The sequence below is a fragment of the Silene latifolia genome, chromosome Y (genome assembly GCF_048544455.1).
Source record: "Silene latifolia isolate original U9 population chromosome Y, ASM4854445v1, whole genome shotgun sequence".
NCBI classification, from domain to species: domain Eukaryota; kingdom Viridiplantae; phylum Streptophyta; class Magnoliopsida; order Caryophyllales; family Caryophyllaceae; genus Silene; species Silene latifolia.
Window position 1 is genome coordinate 404,322,361 of NC_133538.1, and position 19,506 is coordinate 404,341,866.

Consider the following 19,506-nt stretch of genomic DNA (forward strand, 5'->3'; position numbering starts at 1 on the left):
ATAACTTTTCGGCCGCAAGAACCCCACAACAAAATGGGGTTGTGGAACGAATGAATCGAACTCTAGAAAATATGGCTAGGACCATGCTCATTAGCTCTAAGGTTCTTAAGAATTTTTGGGCCGAAGCCGTAAACACATCTTGTTATATTTACAACCGTGTCATGATTAGAAAAATCATTGAGAAAACTCCTATGAACTACTACGAGGAAAAAAACCTAATCTTTCACATTTAAAATGCTTTGGTAGTAAATGCTTTGTGCACAATAATTGAAAAGACAACCTTGGCAAATTTGATGCTCGTAGTGATGAAGGAGTTTTTGTTGGTTATTCCGATCATAGTAAAGCCTATAAAGTTTATAACAAAAGGACTATGAAAATGGAAGAAAGCGTTCATGTAATATTTGACGAATCTAGTCTTTTTGTGTCAAACACACAGGTTGATGATGAGGATGATGAATATGATGATGATTTTGAGATTGGTATGATACGACATGAAATGGATCAAGTGGTAGAAGAAGCTGAGCAACAGTTGGAGACACTGTTGCATGAGGAGGATGTGCAAAATTCAGGGGGAACTAATCACCCTCCTACACAAGATGATGCTACCTCATCCAGAGGGAACAAGGATGGTGAAGAATAACCCAATCCAATCATAAACGAACCACAATCACCTCCTTCAAACAATCCTCATGCAACAGTCCCTTCTACTGTTGCAGACGAACAAACCGAATCATCTAACTCACTTATCCCCAAGAAATGGAAACACCAAAGCTGACATCCTTTATCAAACTTAACCAGTGACCTAACCTCTGGAATAAAAACCAGATCATCGCTTCAAAATTTCTGTGCACACAATGCTTTCATCTCAAAAATCGAACCAGACCATGTCACAGTAGCCTTGACTGATGAATGCTGGGTGATTGCAATGCAAGAGGAATTGGAGCAATTCGAAAGGAACAAGGTATGGCATCTTGTCCCTAGGCCCTCCCAACGTACTGTAATTGGTAAACGATGGGTCTTTCGCAATAAGCTAGATGATGTTGGAGAAATCGTAAGGAATAAAGCTAGACTAGTGGTGCAAGGTTTTAACCAACAAGAAGGAATTGATTACGATGAAACCTTTGCACCGGTAGCTAAGCTTGAGGCCATACGAATGTTTGTAGCTTTTGCGTCTTTTCAAGGTATAAAGCTTTTTCAAATGGATGTCAAAACCGCATTTTTAAATGGATACCTTGATGAAGAAGTTTTTGTTGAACAACCTCCGGGCTTTATAAACAACGAGTTTCCCAACCACGTTTTTAAACTAGATAAAGCACTTTATGGTTTAAAACAGGCTCCTAAGGCTTGGTATGATTGGCTTTCAAAGTTTCTATTGGAAAATGGTTTCATACGTGGGTCCGTGGATAAAACGTTGTTTATCAAGTCACAAGGAGATGAACTGTTGCTTGTGCAAGTATATGTCGATGACATTATATTTGGAGCAACTAACAATGTTCTTTATAAGTACTTTTCTGATTTGATGACTTCGGAATTTGAAATGAGTATGATGGGAGAACTTGGATTCTTTGTTGGTCTTCAAATCAAACAATGTGAAAATGGAACGATGATTCACCAACAAAAGTACTTAAAAGAAATGCTAAATAAGTTTGGGTTGACTAATTCTAATCCTATGCCTACACCAATGGTGTCTAAAGTCAAGCTTGACAAAGACGAAAACGGTAAGAGCATTAGTGAAAAGGTATATCGAGGTATGATCGGTTCCTTACTTTACTTAACCGCTAGTCGACCCGACATACAATTTAGTGTGTGTGCTTGTGCCCGTTTCCAAGCAAATCCTAAAGAATCTCATTTCAAAGCCGTCAAACGAATTTTTAGGTATTTGATTGGAACACAAGGGCTATATCTTTGGTATCCAACTCACTACGAACTTGATCTTGTAGGTTTTTCGGATGCGGACTATGCCGGTGATACATTAGATAGGAAAAGAACCTCGGGCATTGCTACTTTCCTAGGACCGTGTCTCATTTCATGGGCTTCGAAGAAGCAAAACACCGTTGCATTGTCCACGGCCGAAAGCGAATATGTGAGTTCCGCTCTATGTTGTGCACAAATTCTTTGGGTACGTCAACAATTGCATGATTATTGCCTTATTTTCGAGACTACCCCTATATTTTGTGACAACACTAGTGCAATTAATATATCAAAGAATCCTATACAACACTCACGAACTAAACACATCGACATACGACATCATTTTCTACGTGATCAAGTTGAGAAAGGTAATATTTGTCTAAGCTTTTGTAAAACGGAAAATCAAATTGCGGACATTCTTACAAAACCGTTAGAAAGAGAACAATTCGAAAGACTTCGGTCGGAAATTGGTTTATTAGGTGACATACCGCTAAATTAGATTACTTTTTCCAATGATTGATTAGGAGGAGGATTTACATGTAATTAAATTTCAGTTAACATAGTTAAAATGCATGCATATGTCGAACAAGCTGAAATTAACAATTATCTATGTGCACTTGAGTTGTTTTTTGCATTGAGCTTCCCAAATTACTTTATGTCCCATCACTCCTAAAAACCTACACCCTAGCCTCACTCTATCAACACTCAACCGTCCCTTCACCTTGATTAATTACACCAACCCCTCATTTATATCCATGTTTCCACTAACACTCCCTATTACCCACTAAATAAACAACCAACCCTCACCTTTTTCGGATTCCCAAAACCGCCATTAACCTCTCTCTTTCCACTCTCTTAAAATGCCTCCAAGATTTTCAAAGGAAGTTCTTCAACTCAGAAATACTTTCAATCCAAAATACATTGCCAAGAAAAAAGATGGCTCCCAAAACCGCTGCCCAACCAAATGAAATCATCTCTGCCACTGCCAAACCAACCGTTGCACGAAAGAAGACAACCGTCAAAAGGGACAGCGGTCGTGGCAGAGGAGGAAGAAGTAGGAATCCTCCTATCTCTCTCCAACTAGATGCTGAAGTGGAGATTGACACCGATGAAGAGGACTCCGGTTCTAAGGCAACCAAAAAGGATGAAGACATTCGAAAATCAAGTGATGTTGCCGAAACAAATGAAAAGGAAAATCAATCAAGTGAGATGAAAGAGGGGGAACTTGGAAGTGAGAAATCAAAAGAGGGAAAAGAAAGTAAAGAAAAATCAAAAGAAAGTGAGGAAAAATCAGAGGGAGATAAAGAACAATCAAAAGAAAGTGAGGAAAAATTAGAGGGAAACAAAGAAAAAGAAAGTGAAGAAAAATCAGAGGGAGAAAAAGAAAAATTAAATAAGAATGAAGGGGATTCAAACGAAAAGGAAAGGAAGGAGGATAGTGATGTTGCAGTTGAAAAGAATGATGATGATGTGCTCTTAAAAGATTTGGTGAGTGAAACTTTAGAGAAGGATGAGAGAAGTGAAATTGATGCAACGGTGGCTTCCACTGTTGAAAGGGAAATCGGTTCCAATGCTGAAAAAATTGATGAAGAAGTTGTTGATGTTGAGGATCATGGTGATGCCACAGTGGTGTTTGATGATGGGCTTGACCCATCATTTTCAAAACCCGCATCACGAACCCGGTCCAAGCGAAAGATGCTTGAAATATTCGGTGATGATGATGAGGATGTGACACCGGAGGCATCCCCTCCAAAACCCAAGGTCACTCAAAGAAAAAGGGGATCCGGATCAAAAATCAAAGCACCCAAAAGGGCTCGTTATCATCGGGATTTGCCGAGCATAGATGAGAATAAGATCATTGAGGAGAAGGTTCCTCTCAACACATGCATGGACCTTGTTATTGCTCCTTATGCCGAATTATTCAAGAATGACATCCTCAACCATCTCAGTTCTCTCGATCTCCCGGAGGAGATCTTCAAGATATGCCACGGTATGCTGATTTGTTGCTTCCACAGTGGAAGGCGTTATAAGAAATCCTGGTATGACACCTCTCTTGCTTTCAAATACTTCAAAGAGGCTATGTATGCACAGGGTTGGGTGAATTTGTTGGACAAATATAGTCCCATGTAATTGTCCGAAATCATCCAATTCTATGCAACAGTCAAAGTAGATGTTGAATCTGGAACTCTCTCTGCCTTTATAAATCAGAAACCCTTTATCCTTACAATCAACCAACTTGCTGCCCATCTGGACATATGTGATGTCGGGCTTACCTCCTTCCCCAAACGTGATTGGGGTGAAGTTGATGAGGTTACCTCTACCCAGGTCATGAAGGTTCTTCTACCTCATGATGACGATGGCCCTACCAACATATATGCCTTTGAATTAACCGCATCCATCCGGTTCATCTTTAACCTTGTTTTTCGTAACCTTGTCCCTTCCAACAATAGCCGTGGGAGATGTTCTCTCCTTGACATGCTCCTGATTCATCACATTGTCAAGCACAAACCCATTAACCTTCCCCGCCTTATGTTTCACCGAATTTTTGAGATGTCCACTGAGTTCCAAAGCGGCAACTTTGACAAAAATGTCGTGGTCCCTTATGGTATGTGGCTCTCGATCATCTTTATGAGGGAGGGGTTAGTGTTGAAAGGAAGCCCTGCAATTGAGAAATTGAGTGATGAAATGACACCGGGCCTTCTTTCTCGGATGAGCTTGGAGATTAAGAATGGAAAATTGGAAAGGAAGAATCAGTCGGGTTCTACAGCAGGTTCTACCGTTGAAATGGGTGTGGTGCTAGCAAAGTTGGATGAACTCCTTGGAATTGTGAATCGGTTGGTCAAAGAACAGGCCAAGTTAAGGGATGAAGTAGATGATCTTCGCACTATGAATGAAGATCTACTTGAACGTCTTCATAATGCCTCCTAAGCTCATGCCTCTTTAACCCGTCTCCCCTTATGAACTTTGGCTCTTTGTTGTTTTTTAAAAGACACTCTCTTGCACTTTCAGATGTTTGTTTTTATCTTGCTTGAACTATTTGTGTGTGTTTAAATCGTGTTGCTTGACTTTTGGACATGTTTTATCCTCCTTTGACGATGTCACGAGGGGGAAGTAGTTTAATTATGCTATGTGTGATCTTCTAACTCTTAGGCTAACGTCCACCTTAATTATGTCTTAGCTTCCATGATTAGATGTTTTACTTTGGCCAAGCATGTTGCACCTTTCGACTAACTTGATCATGTTTATTAATTATGTTTATGTTGAAATTGACCAAAGACCGACTAACCATGGGCTAAGGGGGAATATCACACATGTTTGGACTTGCCATCATCAAAGGGGGAATTTGTTAGAACACATTGGATTGATGATGCCAAGTCCCTTTGTTATTTGATTGTTTTCTCTTAGTTGGAATAATTAGTGAATGAAGCAATCAAATGGACTTTCAACAATGATTCAAGATGTTCAAGCTAATCAAGGAAGTCAAGACAATGATATTTTCCAAGCCTTAGTCGACATATGTAAGAGTAAGTGTAACATTCTCATTTAAGTCAAGTAATGGCAAAACCATGCAACGAGTCTGTTTGTCTTGTGGTTTACGGTACTATCATACGGAGGAGGTATTTTCGACCAAATGTTTTTAAGTGTCAAAACTTTGCAAACTTTAAACCTTAAACATTTGAATTCTCAAAAGCTTGAAAATAATCTGAAATTTTGGAGTCACAAGCCCACTTGTCTAAGCCTCTAGATTTGTGCAAACATCTTTTACTAAAATGGCAAAAAAGACTTGTCAAACTTCTAAAGTAAGAAAAGCTTTTTGCCATTTTGGTAAATTGTCACATGTTGAGTGTAGAAGCTTAAGTTTTCTGATTTCTTAAGCCCCAAGCCTATAAGTCTAACACTTACCATCACTCAAAGCTATCATTTTAATATTGGATTTAATTTTTCAAAGTGTACTTACCTAAGACTAAATCCACTATAAATAGAGTGTCTTAGTCACATTTATTTCTCAAGACTTCCAAAGCATTTATTGTAAAAACCTTGAAAATCATTTGTGCATTTAAAGCTTTGTTCTTCAAGGATTTGCAAAACGTTTTTCTGATTTTAAGTCTTCAAAATTGTTTTCGAAAAAAGTTGTAAAACCTCCAAGTATCAGTTCGCTGTACTGTGACATGATGAGTTTATTCCATGATTCTCGTGTTAGATCTTCATTGTAATCTCCATGTTCATTTAAGTGAACTCTTGAGATTCAAGATTCTGTAACACCTTGAGATAGAACTCATAAACTCTTGAAGCGGAGTAGCTTTAAGTTTGAGTGCAACCGGAGTAGGTTGGCGAGTTATTTTCATTGTAAGGGGTTTAGTAAGTTTGAGTAAATTTCTAAACAAGCAATAAAAGAACGGTTGGACGTAGGCCTCGGAGTAGAGGCTGAACCAATTTTTAAAAATGTCGTTTGTTTGTTCATTTACTTTTACGTTCTTCCACTTTGCTATCTCTCGCATGTACCTAATCAAGTTACGTGTCACGATCACCTATCTTGTGACATAGAACTGTTGTACCTTCTTGTGAACTTACATTCAATTAAGTTTCTCAAGTCTTGTACTTCTTTATTCTTAGCTTAAAGTAGTTAATTAACTAAGTTAAGGATAAAATTTTAAAAAGGTACACCTAATTCATCCCCTGCCCCTCTTAGGTGTTAATCGTTCTTAACTCTTCATAACTATCTTTATGTTAACTGATGATACGAGAAAACCAGTTAACGTATTATACCACTGGTTGTATATACAACTTATTCAATGTAGTTGAACTTTGTTATAAAGTTATCGAGCGGGGGTGGTGGGTGGTTAGTTGGTGTCGGATGGGGTGGTGGTGGGTGGTGGTGAATGAAGATGAGAGGAGTGGGTGATTATTTGGGTTTTTGTTTTTTGGGATTTTGGGGTTTTTTTTAGAGAAGAGAGAAAAGTGAGATGTAGAGAGAGGAGGAGGAATTGTGATAATGAGATGATGAATGATTAGTGAGGTTGTTTTATTGAATTGATGAGTTAATTAGAGAAAAGGTGGAGGGATTAATTTGTAGCCACATATTGACATCAAATCCTAGTCTTCCGTTGCCTTGATCCAATGGCCCTTAGAAGGACTTATGGACTCAAATATATAAGTGGCCTTAGTTGATCCTTCCTATATATATATATATATATATATATATATATATATATATATATATATATATATATACATATATATATAGAGTGAAGTTCTTATGAGTCCACCAAAATATTTGAGTCCATAAGTCCTCTCTACATCCCTTAGATCTTCCACTAAGGATGGTTGAGATTGAAAGCAAAAAAGCATACTTAACACTATTGAGTTTCCTATACACTAATTAATCCACTTTCTCTCTCTAGCTTTAATTATACATTCACTAATGGATTAATTATACAAAAAAAAAAAAATTTTGAACATAATTTTTTTTTGGACTGAAACTTTATACAAATGTTACTACACTTTCACTGTTTTAAAAGTGTAATTTCAACGGAAAAAAGTGTAATTTTAACAAAAAAAATTGCGGTTTGACGGATTTTATTTTGAAATTTGAAATTTTGAAGCAAATTTACAATATATTTTGCGTTTTACGAGTGTAACTCAGTTTTTTCGACAAATATTATTTTGAATTTTTCCAATTTTAACACAACTCATTGTGAATTGAGTGACTTATAAGTGTAACTTTAGTCTTTTAAAAGTGTAATTTTAGTACATTAAAGTGTAATTTTAATCCAATAAAGTATAATTTTAGTCCATTAAAGTGTAATTTTAATCCAATAAAGTGTAATTTTAGTCCATTAAAGTGTAACTTTAGTCCATTAAAGTGTAATTTCAGTCTATTGAGAGTGTAACTTTAGTCCATTGAGACTGTAACTTTTGTCCATATTAAACATGTAACGTGAGTCCATTGAGAGTAAAACTGTAGTCCTTGAGAGTGTAACTTTAATAGAGAAATCTGTAATTTTAATAGAAAAAAGTGTAATTCTAATAGAAATAAGTGTAACTTTAACTTTAATAGGGATAAGTGTAATTTTAATAGAGAAATGTGAAATTTTAATAGAAATAAGTGCAACTTTAACTTTAAAAGAGATAAGTGTAATTTTAATAGAGAAAAGTGTAATTTTAATAGAAATAAGTGTAACTTTAACTTTAATAGATATAAGTGTAATTTTAATCGAAAAATGTGTAATTCTAATAGAAATAAGTGTAATTCTAATAGAAATAAGTGTAATTCTAATAGAAATAAGTGTAACTTTAACTTTAAAAGAGAAAAGTGTAATTTTAATAGATAAAAGTGTAATTTTAATAGAAATAAGTGTAACTTTAACTTTAAAAGAGACAAGTGTAATTTTAATTGAGAAAAGTGTAATTTTAATAGAAATAAGTGTAACTTTAACTTTAATAGATATAAGTGTAATTTTAATCGAAAAATGTGTAATTTTAATAGAAAAAAAGGTAACTTTAAAAAAGATAATTGTACTTTTAATAGATCTAGGTTTAAAAAAAATAACAAGACAATGAAATGAGAACAAAAATTGAGAAGAGCAAAACAAAATTCTGAAAAAACAAAAAAAAGAGTGAAAATGATAAGAACAAAACACAATAAAATGAGAAGAACACAAAAAAAGAGTGAAAATGAGAAGAACAAATAACAACAAAAAAGAGTAAAATAAGAACAAATAAGAACAAATAACAACAAAAAAAACTACAACCACACACAATAAATCTTAAAAAAAAAAAAAAAATTAAAAATTAAAACAAACACAACAACGACAAACACATTGATGACAACACCAACAATTTAAAAAAAAAAAAAAAAACCTACAACGAGAAACACAGTGACAACAACACCAACCATTTAAAAAAAAACAAACAAAACTACAACGAAAAACACAGTGACAACAACACCAACAATTACAACCACCAAAAAACGACAACACAACCCGTGGGCGTCAGTGCGGCGTGAGGCGGTGGCTGCGTGAGGTCGAGGGGTCAGATCTGGCGGCGGTGTGCATGAGGTTGAGGGTCGCTGGTGGTGGTGGTTGCGTGGTTGTCGGGTATGGTGGTGTCGAGTGAGGGCGTCAGATGGTGGTGGTGTCGGGTATGGTAGTGTTGGGTATGGTGGTGTCGGGTGAGGGGGTGGGTTGGTGAGGAAAAGAGGGAGAATTTTTTTTGAATTTTTAGGTTTTGAATTTATTGGGTTTTTGATTTTATTGGGTTTTTGATAGAGAAGGTGAATGAATTGTGTGAGATGAGAGATAAATGGGTGTGATAATAAATTATATATAGTGAAATTAGTGATAATTAGGGTGGATTAGTTAAGGTAGTGAGAGAGAGTGTTTATTTAGCTAATTAATCACCTTTTTGTGCTTTGATCTCCACCACCCATCTTCTTCATCCAATGGCTTGGATGGGGACTTATGGACTCACACTTAGAAGGGGGCTTACATGATCTCAATACTATATATATATATATATATATATATATATATATTTTGAGAACTATGAGAACCTCTTTAGTAATAAGAACCCTCGGATTATATTTAATCCAGTAGCTGAAATTTATTCTCGTGCATTGTGATAGCGGTCAAACATAATTCGATACCGCTCTCTAGTATCTTTTCTATCCTCTTTTTCCTTTTCCCCAAATTTTCTCAGATCTTCAAAAAAGAACCATGCCACAAGAACAAATCGACTTCGACTGCTTCGATTTCCTGCAACAATGTCATAGATCATATCTTCTCCATTCAACGAGGTTTGTGTTCAATTAAAGTCATATTTTCATTTGCGTTTTTTTCCCAAAATCTAAATAATTAAATGTAGAGATTACCTTTTTATGTGCAAATTTTTGAAGACAAACTTCGATTTGCATCATAAATTAATGTTATGCCCAATAATAACACATAAATCTATGAACAATTTGGGTTTAGGGATGCTAGAATCTGAAAATAGGGTTTGAATAACTGTTTCTCTTTGTAATAGTAATCGAGTGGGATGTAATGTTGATTTAATGATTTTATTATTGAAGCTTTACAATGGAATTGGAAGATTAGAATATCATAATTGTTACTTCTATTTGATTATCGTTGTTTTATAAAGTGTTCAAGAGTAAGTTGCTCATATACCTCGGAGGTGCATCATATTTTAACCTGGATACTGTATTAAACCTCTTAAAAGCACCAAATTATCCTCCGTAGCTCAGATACACTAGTTTCTCACAAAAACACCAAATTATAGCTCATTTACACTACTTCATGATTTTATTTTTTTGCGTATTTGTGGGCTGCACTAGCATATTTGAGCTATAATTTGGTGTATATTTCGGTGAAATCGTGCATCTAAGCTACGTTTTAGTGTATCTACGAGGTGAACAAGTAAAAAGATTAAGGTAAACTCGTGTATTTGAGCTATGATTTGGTGTATCTTTAAGGTGAACTAGTCTATAAGAGCTACTCCCTCCATTCAACTCCACTTTGCAAGTTTCTCTTTTACGCACTATTCACAAGCGGACATTCAACTTCAATTTTCTCTCGATACATAAGTGAAAATATATTCATGTGGGATCTTGTTTGATTCGTCTTTAAGAGTACATTAAAAATATCTAACTTTTATAATTTTCGCAAAGACGCAGCTAATGATATTTATCGCGTAAAAGTTGCGTTGGCAAACGTGATAAAGCAAACTTGCAAAGTGGAGTTGAATGGAGGGAGTATATTTTTGTGTTTCCTATGAGGCGAAGTAGTGTATCTAAGCTATAACTTAGTGCATCTAGGAGGTGTAATAGTGTATCTGAGCTATTATTTGGTGTATATTTAAGGCGAACTCGTGTATATGAGTTATATTTTGGTGTATCTATGAAATGAACTACTGAAAACAATTGATGTACCCGAGCAATATTTTTGTGTTCCTATGAAGTGAAATAGTGCATCTGAGTTATAATTTAGTGCTTCTAGGAGGTGTAATAGTGTATTCGAGCTATAATTTGGTGTATATTTAACGCAAATTCAATATATCTGGGCTATTATTTTGGTGTATATGTAAGGCGAACTCGTGTATATGAGTTATGTTTTGGTGTATCTACGAAATGAACTTGTGAAAAAAAATTGATGTAGCCGAGCAATATTTTTGTGTTCCTATGTTAGTAAAAAGTGTATCTGAGCTATACTTTAGTGCTTCTAGGAGGTGTAATAGTGTATCTGAGCTATAATTTGGTGTATATTTAACGCAAACTCATGTATATGAGTTATGTTTTGGTGTATCTACGAGATGAACTAGTGAAAATAACTGATGTACCTGAGCTATACTTATGTGTTCCTATGAGGTGAAATAGTGTATCTGAGATATAGTTTAGTGCATCTGGGTGGTGTAATAGTGTATCTGAGCTTTAATTTGGTAAGTATTTAAGGTGAACTCGTGCATATGAGTTATCTTTTGTGTATATGCACGGTGAACTAGTAAAGATAATTGATGAACCTGAGTTATATTTTTTTGTTCCTACGAGTTGAAATAGTGTATATGAACTATATTTAAGTTTTTTTCCTCGTGTAATAATTTTTTTTGAGTTACATAGGATGGTCTTAACCACTTCTTACTTTCTACGTCGCGGTGTTATGTATATTTTTTTAGCTACACAACTTATATGTCTTTTTGTTTTATAGACCATGGTCGCTGAATCTAGTACAATAGGTATAATGTGGAGATTCGAAAGATTTCAGCAAAACACAAGTAGCAAACAACAAGCAAAAAAATCATTACTTCAAGTTATGGGGTTGGTAAACCATTTATCGATTCGAAGAAAAAGAGAGCATCGAAAAGAAATGTTGCCTCCAATAGCAAGAAATGACCATAATGTGAGACCGAGAAATGACGATGATTTTCCCAGGGAGGTTCATGTGGCAATCGACATAATTGAGTCTCAAATTCCATTACTTGAAGAGATCTTAAATTGCATTCGGGGACAACTAATCAAAATTTTGATGGTAATTTAGAGCTTTAAAACAAGTACAGTTCAATTTGCAATGATGGTCAAGTGCATCAACTAGGAATAACCAAACACTTTGAAGTCAATAGTGTTCACTAATGGCCTGCTGGAGATATTTTATACATATTAGTTCACTTTATGAATGTATCGCTTACTATTGTATATACCAAGCAGTCATTTGTTGTACCCTTATAAAGTTTGATTATTATTAGTTTGCAGTACCTAATGTAGACACATTTTAGATTTTGAATTGTATTAATACAGCTTTGATGTTCCAACAGTTATTGTGGGTAATGTAAAAATTGGTTGCTTGCTTCTCGCTTGAGTTTTATCATGGTCTGCACGTCATTGCCCAAATATAATTATGGCCTCCTTAATCATAGTTGTATTGTAGTGCTCGCATCATGAGATCATGACACGTTCCTATCATGAGATTTTGCGATTTAATAGGCTATATGGGACTCGAACCCATACCTTTGTGCAAAATTTGCACATTGCTCTACCATTGAGCTAATAGCCTTTAAAGTACGCTAAACAAATACAAGTACGAAATAACTGAAATAAGTACACTAAAATATTTCTCACATATTAGTAATATATGTAATAGATACACTAAAATGCCTTGTACTTACATAAAAAGGTCGTTAAATACATTAAATCTCCTCGGCAGTCATTTCCCTTATTTCATGTACATAGAACCTTATTTCATGCACATAGAACCTTATTTCATGCACATATACTCTTATTTCATGCCCATATAAAATTAACACGTACTTAGCCAACAGTAATTAGTATCATAATATAAACAACTGATTCAACTGAAGAACTTTTTAATGCACATAGAACCTTAGGAGTCGTTTGGTTGCCTCGATAAAACGTAGGCATTGGGAAATCCCATGAATTGAAAAATCAAGAGTTGTTTGGTTGACATATTTTTTGTAAAATGGAGGAATTCTAACTTCCTAGGAACTTCCAATGCCTACATAATGGGGGAATTGGCTTACCTAACCCCTCCTAGGTAATTGAAAGTTCTGGTGGAATTAGATTCCTACATTGATAACCAAACAAGTTTTCTCAAATCACATCAATTTAATGTAGGAACTTAATTCCTATGAATTAGCATTTCCTAGGAAAATCTAATGCCTTCATGAACCAAACGACTCCTTATTTCATGCACATAGAACCTTATTTCATGCACATATAATCTTATTTCATACCCATATAAAATTAACGCGTCCTTAGCCAACAGTAATTAGTATCATAATATAACCAACTAATGCAACTGAAGAACTTTTTAATGTAGATAGAACCCTTATTTCATGCACATAGAACCTTATTTCATGCACATAAAACCTTATTTTATGCACATTTAACACATATATCATGCACATAGAGCCTTATTTCATGCATGCACAAGGTTGTTTAATGCACATATATTGTTTTTTCATGCATCTATAAGGCTACTTCATACACTGATAACGCTATTGCACCCAAACCTTTTGCCATTCTTTTACCACAAGAAGGGGTTCGGGGTTGGATTAGGTGGCCCGTGTCGCCTAATCCTAGAAACTAGCAATCCTATCAAATTGATTCATCAATTTGATTTGGAAGAACATGCTGACCCGTGATCAGGATTCAAAATCGGTTGCATTGAAATTGCAGCTGTGCCTTTTTATGGCAGAAAAAACATGTAGAAAAGATCCTGCTTGTAAAGAGGAATCAAGGAGCAAGGAGCTTACAATATGCATTTCCCATCTTTTCTGTAGTTCTAAAAGCCAGACTGACGAGAACACTAGCAATCATGATGACTTAGTTCACTTCCGGGATATAAACCAGGCCTTTAAAAGTGGCTGAAGTGTGGACGATTGACATGAGGGAAGCATCCGAGTGCCAGTGACTATTTAATGATGGAGAAAGTACCAGAAATCATAGCTTGGCTCGCTATAATTGCTGCGATAACCGCTATCACAAATATCGGCCGGTACAATGGACCTGTAGAAACAAGAGTCGATTGAGCATGGAGTAGCAGAAAAATGCATTTTGAACAGATAGAAAACAGGACAACAATATCTATCTACTATCAACCTGGTATAGCCTTGCAAAAAAGTGTTGGCGATGTCATCTTGGTGCAACCGGAGGGAAAACACTTGTCCGGAGTAAGTTAGCATAAGCGCAGAGTATACGACTACGGACATACTTATTTGGATAGACCTTACATAAAAGTGTCCTACATCAACAAATAATGCTTCAGTCCCTCCAGCATTCAAATAGTTGTCATTAATAAGCTCAACAAACAGTTGAACGTGATTGAATATTCGCAATTGACCTGATCAAAACAGGATCATATCCCAATTGATACAACCAGATAAAAAAGTTGAACCCATAACCACCTAACACGAAATAGCTGGACCCATAAGTAATCCAGCCTGAAAGTGGAACAACAGACTCAAACATGACCTCAAATGACCCATCCTGATCAAATTAGACTGCTTTTATATGGTCTTTAATTTCGTAAAACAATTTAATTACGCTTATAATGATTCATACAAAAACTATATATATATATATATATATATATATATATATATATATATATATATATATATATATATATATATATATATATATATATATATATATTACATTCAGCCATACTAGTACCATAACATTCATAAGGCTATCATATTGATGTATAAAATCAGACGACAATCTCGCACAAAAACATTCAAAATACCAGATTATCAAATAGCTCAGAGAATGTGATTACTAATAGGCATGGTGTGGAAGACTTGCGGCCAATGTTTGTAATATATTGGGTATCAAAATGACACATTACAACTATGGTTTTATATAACACTAATTTGAGCCATTTCACACCTATTATAAAATTAAATAATTCTAATAGTGGACTAATGCAACAAACCAGGACAAGTTTTATATAGTAGTTTATAGCATTTTTTTTTTTTTTTGGTGCGAAAGAGGGGCAAAAGCCCGAAATTAATTAGTAGCTATTACACGAGGGGTAGTAACCCCAAAAATGTCCTCCCTAAGGATAGGACGAAGCTCATTAAAAGGAAGATCTAAATGCGTAACTAAAGTACTTGATGCGACGCCCTTGTTAGCCATGAAATCAGCTGCTTTGTTGGCTTCTCGATACGTGTGCTCTAGCTTTACTCTCCATTGGGTATCTCGAATTAATTTCTTGCACTGCTTAACAAGAAATTTGAGATTATTACTTACCAGTTGGTCCTCATTTATCAGATTGACACAAGGGGAGTTATCCATGTGTATAATGAGCTTTGGTATGTTGAGTTCTTTAGCTCTCATTAAGCCGGCTAGGAGAGCTAGGAGCTCCGCTTTCATGGATGTACAGGACCCACACGAGAAGAAAAACGCAGTGATGAAGTTACCGGTCTCGTCACGAAAGATGCCTCCGCCCCACTGACCCGGATTACCTTTAGAAGCTCCATCGGTATTTAGAAGGACCCACCCGTGAGGTGGGGAAGCCGACGAATGAAGATTTCAGTCTGTGGGCTGCGTGGTATGGGAATGAAGATGTTATGACGATCAAGGGCTTGTTTCGTATTGGTAAATTCTTCTTTGTAGAAATGTCTTCGGGTCTAGTGGGTTATCGTTTTCTCTACCAAAAACAATATTGTTGCGCCACCTCCATATCCACCAACAAGTAATAGCAAAGTACATAGGCCAATCTTCTATGGAGGACTCAATATCATTACTTGCGTTTTTTGTCAGCCAAGTCGAAAAATTGGAGTTGAAGAAGAAATTGTTATTGCGGCTAATACCTACCAGTTCCCATAATTGCCGCGACACATAACACGAGCGAAGGAGGTGCTCAACTGTCTCCTCCGCATCATGACAACGAGGGCATCTCGGATCATCTCCCATATTTCTTCTTACCCGATTCGCATTAACCATTAAACGACCATGGGCGGCTAGCCAAATAAAGACTCGGACTCTTTGTTGGACTGGGAGGCGCCAGATGGAGCGCCAAACAGGAGACTCCGGGATTTCATCGTAATTGACTCCTTTTAAATATCCCAAAGCTGATTTAATAGTAAACTTACCAGACGAAGTGCCTTGCCAGTAGAGGGAGTCTTCCAAACTCGGATCAATTACTAGGGAAATGGATGCAATTTTGAGAAGTATTTCTTGTGGCAAGAAGTCAGCGAACAAGTCCCACTTCCAACCATTGGACTCGCACCACATATCGCTAACAGTAGCACCTAGAATATCTTCGGGAATAGGGCTTAGAACGTTATCGGAGAGGCACACACCATCAACCCAGTTATGATCCCAGAAGAGAGTTCGTCTTCCATTACCCACTGCGGTAGCCGTACCTCTAACTATGGTCCTAGACTGTGACGATATCCCTGCCCAGACATTAGACATGTTGCTTTTGGGTTGGAAAATGTCTATGTCACATCTGTTGTTACAATATTTAGCTCGGAGGACTCGCGACCACAAACTTTGAGGTTCGGCTAGAACTCGCCATCCAAGTTTTGTGAGGAAGGCTGCATTGGCTTGTCTGGCTGAAACAATTCCTAGGCCTCCTCTCGGACTTGGCTGTTGCACTTTGTTTCCCAATTAATTAAATGGATAGATTTTTTATTCTCATCCCCTCCCCATAAGAAACGGCGAGATTTCTTGTCAATTGTATCACAAATAGTACGCGGGATCTTAGCAGTTTGCATACTATAATTTGCCAAGGTCGTAAGAGTTGATTTAACCAACGTTTCCCTGCCTGCAAGCGACTTCTTCGTCGCCCAACCCGCGAGTCTAGTATTTATTTTGTCCTCTAAGTGCTCGAAAGTATGGCGAGTTACCCTACCGTTGATTGTAGGCATCCCAAGATAGGTACCAAGGTCTTCAGTTTCTTCAAAACCGAGGGCCATGCTCACGCGATTCCTAACATCTGTCTCGGTATTTTTGGAGAAGAACACCCTGGACTTGGCCGCACTAATTTTTTCACCCGAGGCCTCACAGAAATTGTCTAAAACATACCTCATAATAAGAGCTTGCTCCTCGTTTGCCTCCCCAAAAATGACCATGTCGTCAGCAAAGAAGAAGAGATTGGTAATAGACGGCCCATTCCGCCAATAATAATGGGACGCCTTGATTCTTATTACGGACCTCAAGATCGATTGCTTGCTGTAGTTTTTCTAAGCACATGACGAAAAGGTACGAAGAAAGAGGATCACCTTGTCTTACCCCTCGCGTTGGAGTAAATTGTTCAGTTGGCTCTCCGTTCCATAACACTTGCATTCTCGCTGTAGTCACACATTCCATAACAACGTCCACTAAGAGACCCGGGAATCCCATATCCTTCATGGTGTCATAAATGAAATTCCAACGGAGGCGATCATAGGCTTTTTCCAAATCGATTTTAATGGCCATAAAACCCTGTCGTCCCTTTCTTTTTCTCATAGAGTGAATAGCTTCTTGAAAAACTACGATATTATCCGTAATTTGTCTACCCGGAACGAACCCGCTCTGAGTCTCAGAAATAATATGTGGGAGAACCTTTTTTATACGATTAGCTAATGTCTTGCTTATAATTTTGTAAGCTACATTGCATAAGCTAATAGGACGGAATTGAGAAATAACTTCTGGGGAGGTTACCTTAGGTATAAGTACCAGATGCAAATCATTGAGGCCTTCCGGCATACCTTTACCCTCCAAGGCTTTAAGGACCATGTTAAAAAGTGATTCTGCCACCACGTCCCAAATTTTTCTATAAAAGAGAGCTTGGAAACCATCGGGACCGGGGGCCTTTAACGCTCCCATGTTATTTATAACCTTTTCTATCTCAGCGATATTGAAAGGTCGATTTAGCCATTCCCAATCACTGTTAGAAAAATCTTGGAAAATGTTCCACGGGAGTTTATCTTCAATAGCCTCGTTTTGCTCCTCTGTATAGAGCCATTTGTAGTAGTCAACCACTATTTTTTTAATCTCTGCCGGTTCCTCTGTCCAAGCTCCATGTTCGTTTTTCAAAGAAGTAATACGGTTTCGCCACCTTCTAACCAACGTGCTAACTTGAAAGTAAGTCGTATTCCGATCACCATCCTTAATAAATTCCATTCGCGATTTTTGATACCACAATAACTCTTCACGGTCTATAACTTCGGCAAGCTCCTTTCGAAGTCGTGCTTCTAACTTTATAAGGTAGGTTATGCGTTTCTTCGACAATTCACGCTGACACCCTTCAATACGAGCCATGAGTTCTCGTTTTTGTCTAAATATATTGCCAAAAACTTGTTGATTCCAATCTTGAAGTTTTGTAGATAAATTTTGGAGCCGTGTTGGAAACACTCCCTCTGAAGGCCAATTGTTCGCGACAAAATCCTGAAAATTTTCGTGGGTGAGCCAACACGCCTGGAAACGGAAAGGTCTATTGACTGCTGCTAGGGGAGCGAAGCCATTGGGCGAGATTAACAGTGGGCAGTGGTCCGATTGTATAGCTGGTAGATGCTTGACCATAGCGTCCTCAAACATGGTACCCCAATCCGAGTTGCAGAGAGCTCTGTCTAGCCTTGCACTTTGCCTCGTCTCAACCGAATTGCCACGAGCCCAAGTGTGTGACGGTCCAGAGAAAGCTAGTTCTATCAACTCACAGTTCTCTATCCGATTGTTAAAGTTTTCACACCTCCGAGCCATGTTACGATCGCCGCCATGTCTTTCATTAAGGGACCTGGTTTCATTGAAGTCTCTGCGAGTAGCCAGGGCGATTATTTGAACGGGCAAAATTCTCCAATTCAGACCAAAGTTCCCGTCTATTTGAAGGGTCCGGACTTGCGTACACAAATGAGAAAAACCAAGGATACTCTCCGTTCCTTTCCACTTCGATGGTAATAAATTGTGAGTGTTCGATAACCGGGGATACAGTGACCAATGAAGTTCTCCAATAAAGCCAAATACCCCCACTGTAACCCACCGCATTAACCCGGGATTGACCGTCATACCCAAGGATTTGTCCCAATTTGATCGCGTGCTCTGCCCCCATATGCGTCTCCACCAGTGCAAGAACAGAGGGCTTATAAGTCTTAACAATTTCCTTAATGGCATTGACTTTAGTCTTACTTCCGGTACCTTGGACGTTCCATACCATGAAGGTGATATGGGGAAGGTTTGGACACAAGTTTGGTATTTGTGTACTCATATGATCAGGTAAATAATCGAGAGATGATAGATAAGCACGACTTACGAGTTTGAGGATTTTATCAATACTCCATGGTATCGACAATTCCACTGTTAGATTCGAGAGACGTTCCCTCGCTACTTCGATCCTGATGTCCATCACTGGACATTCCGAAATCATCACCCCCATAAAGGGAGAGGGCATCTCCGGCCAATCCGCTACCTTCAACTGTTGTGTTGGGGGTATCACTACTATGTGTGGGTGTTGCGGGAGGCATTGCGGTTGGGGTAGGGGGCGGTCTAGATAAGAAAAGTATGGATGGGGATTCATGGTTAGGTTGAATGTTGCTGGAATTTGGAATGACTGTTGAGTTTGCAGAGGTTGATTTTGTCTGGCGTGTTATCAAGGCTTCAGT